This window comes from Vespa mandarinia, chromosome 13 (assembly GCF_050613455.1).
Source record: "Vespa mandarinia isolate Hongniang chromosome 13, ASM5061345v1, whole genome shotgun sequence".
In the NCBI taxonomy this organism is placed as follows: Eukaryota; Metazoa; Arthropoda; class Insecta; order Hymenoptera; family Vespidae; genus Vespa; species Vespa mandarinia.
The window spans coordinates 4,949,059-4,956,791 of record NC_140822.1 but is presented as its reverse complement, the minus strand read 5'-3'; positions in this window follow the sequence as shown (position 1 = coordinate 4,956,791).

Below are 7,733 nucleotides of genomic sequence, written 5' to 3'. Positions count from 1 at the left end.
AACAAAAAATATATGAATAAGAAAAATTGTAATAATGATAAAAAAAAAATATTACGATATCTTCCGATATATATATATATATATATATATATATATATATATACATATATATATATATACATATATATATATATATATATATACATATATATATATATATATACATATATATATATACTAACTATATAATAAACATACTCGATGTTATTAATTTATTATTGAAACAAAAAAGAAATTTCAATGTATACAACAATAAGCAATATTACATTTTTCCAATTCATTCATATGTCTACTATTTGAACAAATAAAAACACAATATTTGATATTATTGATTTACTATTTGAATAAAAACAAAAGCAAAAAGAGGACGAATATAGAAGATAAAAATAAAAACAAAAAAAGAAAAGGTACAAAAAAAAAATATCAAATTTTTGCAAAGAAAGAATTAAACAGTTTGGAACTCATCCGTTCTCGCTTTCTCTCTCATTTTATCATCTCCTCCCAAGTCTGTTCATAGTTCATATATCAAACGCTTAGGAAAGGCGGCGACACATAAATACCTTACGCGGTATATAAAAGGCAACGAAAAGGAGAGAGAGAGAGAGAGAGAAAGAGAGGAAGAGAGAGAGAGAGAGAGTATCTCTGGAGAATATATCCCGCGCGTTGGCAGGCAGTAGATAAAATATATTAACCCCCCTTCGGCTACGATATACTCTAAGAACCGACCACTGCCAGTATGACGATCTATGCACGATTACAACGCGGTCGGATTTCATGATTTTTCGAGGACATCGTAGAAAAAAAAAGAACAGAAAGAAATACAGAAAAGAAAGCGACAACAAATAAAAAAAGAGAGAACGAAAATTTATGTAAAATTAGAAAATTCTTTTAGATAATATTACTATGGGATATATATATATATAATCATAACATATATATATAAATATATATAATTTATTATTATAAAATATAGAAAATAATATTATAATGATTGAAAATAATAATATTATGAAATAATATTAATATTAATGATATTAATAATATAATAATATCATTATGAAATGATAATATTATGTATGTGTGTGTGTAACATAAACACACACACACACATATATAATATTATATAAATATAATATTACATATGAAAACGCATATATAAAAAACACGCATATATAAGAAAAAAGAAAAATAATAACCAAAGAGGACGATAAAAAATAGAAAGAAAGACAAATAAAATTTATGTAAAAATCGAAAATATTTTCAAATATTGCAATGATTATATATATATATATATATATATATATATATATATATAATATATATTATTATATAGATTATTATAATTTTTTTAATTTACATATTATGTATATTAATATATTAATTTTATTAATTAATATATTATATATGCATATATTATTATTATATTATTATATTAATTATATATATAGAAAGAAAAAATAATACATAGAGAAGGCAACGAAAAATAGAAAGAAATAGAAAGAAAGAAAATTTATGTAAAAAATGAAAATTTTTTAAAATAATATTTATAATAATATTTACAATAATATTACAATGATCAAATATATGTAGCTATATAAAGTGAGGACGATCTATTTACTGACTTATCGAATGGGAAAAATATGTATGTTTAGAAAAAAGAGTTAGAAAGAAAGAGAGAAAGAGAGAAAGAGAGAAAGAGAGAGAGAGAGAGAGAGAGAGAGAGGGAGAAAGAGAGAATGAAAGAGAGAGGGAAAAAGAAAATGTTAAAAAATAAAAAAATGTAATCATTCAAAATGTATATTACAAATTTTAATTATTTAATCGGTACTTTTATTAATTCGTGGTAAGTATTTTATAAAATAAACGATCATTATATACGAATATTTTGATCAGTATAAATAATTAAGTGTCAGAGTTGCGTCACTTATATTATATAATGATATTATATTAATAATATTTATGATGATTTAAAATACTGACCTAATAAATAACATGCATTATGTACTTATAATTGTATAATATATTATAATACATTTAAATAAAATAAAAATATAAGAAGTACGTGCAGTCAAACACGTATAATCGTTAATAAATTTCGTGATGATTTAATGAATAAGTAATTATTAAACAAAAAAGATACAAATTATTAAATCTTCGATCATTATAACCCAGCATCATATCAAATTGATCGAAAATTATTATAATATGTGTCATTAGTTTACTTTTTTATAATCTGATTCTAAAATTTTTCTCACATTTCATCTATCATGTAATTTTTTTTTACTTTTTTTTTTTGACAATGGAATCAAATTAACTACACAAGATTTATGAGAGTATTGGGTATATATATATATATATATATATATATATATATATATATATGTCAATAGAATGAATAAATATTTTGAAAGGGAAATTTTATAATATAGACCTGTAAAGGTTGATACAACTGCTTTTGCTTGTACATATTAAAAAGTTTCTTGTGTATGTGAAAATGTTGTTTCTCAATATTGGTATTTAAATTAATTAAAATAGAAGTAATTAATTTTATTTGATTATCAGAAGTTCGATCAAAATTTTGATCTGTAAATATTTTATTATATTTTTACTTTGTTTATTAACATACATCAGTGAATTATGATAATTTAATATACTTTTGTTGATATTATATTTACATAATATAAAATATTTAATATAATATAATCTTTTATAAAATATTAATATGTTACGTAAAAAAAAAATCGGACGTAATTAATAAAAACACTTTCATTTCTCGAATCATTACTACAATTAGCGTAAAATATTGAAAAAATAAAAAATAAACAAATTTCAAAATGCAAATACATGCTATTTGTAATCGAAAAGTTCGTAAAAATAAATTCGAAGAGATATTTAATCGATGGATGATTATTAAATAAAATGGAAGAAAAGATTAATAAATGGATAATTATTGAATGAAATGAAAAGAAAAATCAGAAAATTAATAGACGGATAAATATTGACAAGCTAAATGTAACATTGAATTAAAAAATTAACAAATAAATTGATTTAATCGTTTTTCTCTAAATGAAAACAATTCGATGTTTAATGTGGTTCGATTAAAATTGAGAAAAAAAGAAGTACAGAAAGAAAGAGAGAGAAAAACAGAGAGAAAGTGAGAAAGAAAAAGAGGGAAAAAGAGAGAGAGGAAGAGAGAGAAGAGTTAGGCATTCCGCAGGATTGTCCTTATGGTCCTTATGGTCCTTATGGTTCACGTGCGTCTATAATCCCGCGATGTGAGCGTGGCAAGAGAGAAACTTAAAGCGTGCCGCTCGCCATAAGTCATTCGTTGGGAAGAAAGAGGAGAGTGACGGTGAGAGAAAGCATAAGAAGAAAAAAGAGAGAAGAAGAAGAAGAAGAAGAAGAAGAATTTTTGGCTCTCTTCTTCTTTCCTCTCTTTCTCTCTCTCTCTCTCTTTCTCTCTCTCTCTCTCTCTCTCTCTCTCTCTCTCTCTTTCCCTCTATTTTCCATTTTTCTTTTTGTTTAATATTTTCTTATTATTTATTTAATTTTATTTTAAGCATTATTTATTTAATTCAATTTTATTTACTTATTTATTTATTTACTTATATAATTATTAATTTAATTTAATTTTTTTTATTATTTATATCAGTTCACTTAGCTATTAATTTTGTTTTTATTATTTATTTCATTTTTTATTATTTATTTTATTTTGCTTTGATCATAATTCATTTGATTTTATGATCGCGTAGTTACAATACTCATTTGTATATGTCAATAATACAAAACGAAATGTTGTCTTTTTAACATATAATACTCTTACTCATGCATCAAGATTATTTTATATTTTATTATTACCTCATTTTATTAACAAGATCATTTTATCTATTTGTTAAATGAACGTTATAATTAATCAAAAGAAGGATAAATTAATAAAAGAAAACGAAACACGATAAGTAATATAAAAATAAAAAAAAAAGCAATTGTACCTATGAATCACAAATAAGATATTTCGTTCAAAATATCAAAAAAAGAAAAAAGAGGAAAAAAAGAAAAAAAAGGAAGAAGAAAAAAGAGAAAAAAGAAAAAGAAGAAGAAAAAAAGACAAGGAAGAAGAAAAAAAAGAAAAAAGAAAAGAATAATGGGAAAAATCTTTTCCAAAAAAAAGAAATAGAAGAAATAGAGAGAGAGAGAGAGAGAGAGAAAATTTGTGTTTGAGATCGAATGAAGGGCGCGGAATGTGGAGCGAGGGGTTAAAAGGGGATGGAGTGGGAAGAAAAAAATAGTATTCCCTCGTGAGCCTAATCGAACGATCGTTTGTATCGTTAGCAATGATAACTCAGGCAAACGTCTGCCGAGTGCCATTATAAGGGCGACAATGAAGTTGTAGGTTCGATAGTTGTAAAGGAAAGGAGGGGAAACTCAGTGATCGGATTATCCTAGAAACTCCGTGAACAAGGAAATGTGTATCCTCAAGGTTAGGAGGATTCATGTTTGACGTGCAACTATGCCAAAAGGGATACACGACATAAGGCATTGTTAACATCCCATGGGATAAACCGGGATTAAATGCTGTTAGCACGAATAGACTGTTGCCACTTGGCCTAAGTTCGTTTCCATTCTCTGTTGGAATACCATACTTACGATTCTTGGTACATACATAGATACATAGATACATAGATACGTACGTACTTACTTACTTACTCTTATTATCCGTAGTACGATTTCCTTTTACGACATATTGTAAGCCGCTAGCGTTGCCTTCTTCATTTCGATGTTAAATAACGGGTCTGATCGTTAGAATGCTCACATAGAATCATGATTCAGCGCATACTCTGAATCATCCAATAATATCATTTTCTAGAATCAATTGTAGATATTTTATAACAATTTTTTTTTCTTCTTTTTCCCTTTCCTTTCTTTTCCCTTCTATTCGACCTTTTCTCTTTACTTTTCTTTTTTCTTTTCAATCGTCATTTTCTCAATTTTAAATAACAAATATATATATAATTATAAGGAAAATAAATATAATTTCGATAAATTTCAAAACCTTCGAATGTCAACATTTATCGTTACGATTATTATAATTAATCAATCTTATTTTATTTGTACAGATAGAATTTTTATCAATCGCCTTCACTGTTTCTTTTCTCTGATATTAAAATTTCAAATAAAACTCTAACAAAGAAATAAAAACTATAAGTAAATAAATAAATTAATAAATAAATAAATAAAATATCTGTGAAATACAAAACTCCAAATATTTTCTGCACTTAATAAATAGTCAAATAATTATTAAACTACACTTACAAAACTATTACATGTTAATTATTAAAAAGTCAATAAGGATCGTTTGATTCATATGAAAAGAAGAAACAAAGAAAAATGAAAAAAACGAAATAAAAGAATGAAAAAATTGGAAAAAAATCAATTAAGTAATCTCTTTCAGGGCATAGTACATTGATTCCTTAGTATAGTATTGAAAAAAGTTTGGTCGAAAAGGGCTAGAAAAGAATAAATGAAAAAGGAAAAATAAAAAAAAAAGAGAATAAAAGAAACAAGAAATATGAAGTAAGGTAAAGTATCCCTTCGTTTATTAACACGGATCGAAACTCAACGAATCGACATAAGGAAGGAAAATTGAGAATCCTCTTTCTCTCTCTCTCTCTCTCTCTCCCTTTCTCTCTTTGCCTCTCTCTTTCTTTCGAGGATAACAAGGCTATGGAGGAGAATATCGAAAGGCTTTGGCGATATCGGCGTCGTCGAGGTACAGATCACCGATCTCTTGCCCAAGGCGGCAATTAAAACCGTTTGTCGTTTCATCGCTGAAGATAAATTCATAAGTAAGGCCCGTGTATACTAGTCGCTATCGGGCGACTCACACATACATACATACATAAATAGATATATATATCTATATGTATATATGTATATATACAAAAAAAAAAGAGAAAGAAACAGAAAGAGAGAGAGAGAGAGAGAGAGAGAGAGAGAAAGAGACAAGTAAAAACGGACTCAGTGAGCAGAACACGTGATTTACATATTCCTTAGACCGGTATACTCTCTTAAGAATCACTATAAATATGCCGAGGGTGGTTTAATATGCGGTAGCCCTTTAATTTATAACAACTTATTAAATAAAAGCCCAGGGCCATTTACGCGCACCGTGTAAGAGCCAGCGATCGGTAACGATAAATAAAACCGATCGCTCGAGTTCGTTCAAATGTTAAATCTCTCTCCTTTATCGATTATCCTACGGAAATATGTATGTATTGGACGCCATTTTCTTTTCGATCGCGATCTGATATTAAAAATTGATCGATTATTTATGTATTCTTCTTATTATGTAGATACGTATCGTATTGACGTTTAAGGGTGACGAGTAAGTTTAAAAAAATATATATATTATTTATTTTTAATATATATATATGTTTTTTTAATTTATATATTTATATATATATATATGTATTTATAAATTGAGAGAATAGAATGCGAAAAAGGATTAAAAAAAACAAGATGGTGAGCATGTTCTAACGGTTTACTTTTAATAAAATTATTTTTGATTTTTAAGTTATATATATGTATATGTATATATATATATATATATATATGTATGTGTGTGTGTGTGTGTGTGTATGTGTGTGCGTGTGTATGTCTTTTATTAATTTAATTAATAAAATTTAAGTTTTTAAATGTATATGAATCATCATTTAAATAAAACGATTTAACTATAATATAATTCACTAATAATAAAAAAAAGAAAAAAAGAAAAAGAAAAGGAAATTTCACTTCCATTGAGAATGAAAATTCTAACGTCTAAAATTCTATTTTGAGCAAAAAAAGAAATGATGATTAGAATTGAAACAATGAAGAAGAAACGGAATATCATTTCTTTTCATTCGAAAACTTAAAGGACAATTTATTCCTCTTAACTTTATTTTCATATTTTTAAAATGATTTCTATATTTTTAAAATTACATCCCTCGATATAATACCGGTACTTATAATTTAATTGATTTTCCATATGGCATTTATATTACAATAAATATCAATGTAATACCGAAACCGGTAAATATATCGGTATTCGATTTCCACTTTCAGCTATTCATTTTGTCAATTTTTTTAGAATTATCCGATTAAATTTTTTTCATAAAAAATTCTTAATAGTATAATACTATCAATTAGAAATTTTTTGAAAAAAAAAATCGATTTCCTTTTTTATTAAAATTGCTAAATGCATTTAATGGAATTTGTCTTAAATAGAACAATTCTTATTTTCGTGATTTCGTTCGAAGATACCGATACTGAACTTATAATACCGATATTTATAAAAACTTTACCAAATAGGATTTATATAAAAGTAATCTTAAAACAAATATTGGTTTTAATACCAAAACCACAAAATATTCAATTATCTTAAACTTCTTCAATCTTTTAAAATTATCCATATAATATAATTTATATATTATAAATGAAATTTTTATATTATAATATCATTTACAGATATTATTTAAATTATATTATCATTTATATTACAGATGAAATTTTTGTCGGAGAGGATATTTTTTAAGGGATAATGGAAATATTCAAGAAAAAAAAAAAAAAAGAAAAAAAAGGAAAGTGCAAATAGATTTTTCTTTTTAAGTTTCTTAAGTATACATAGATAAAGCATCTTTTTTTCTAAATAAAACGATATAAGTAAAAATAACTTCTACTTAAATAGTTAAATAATA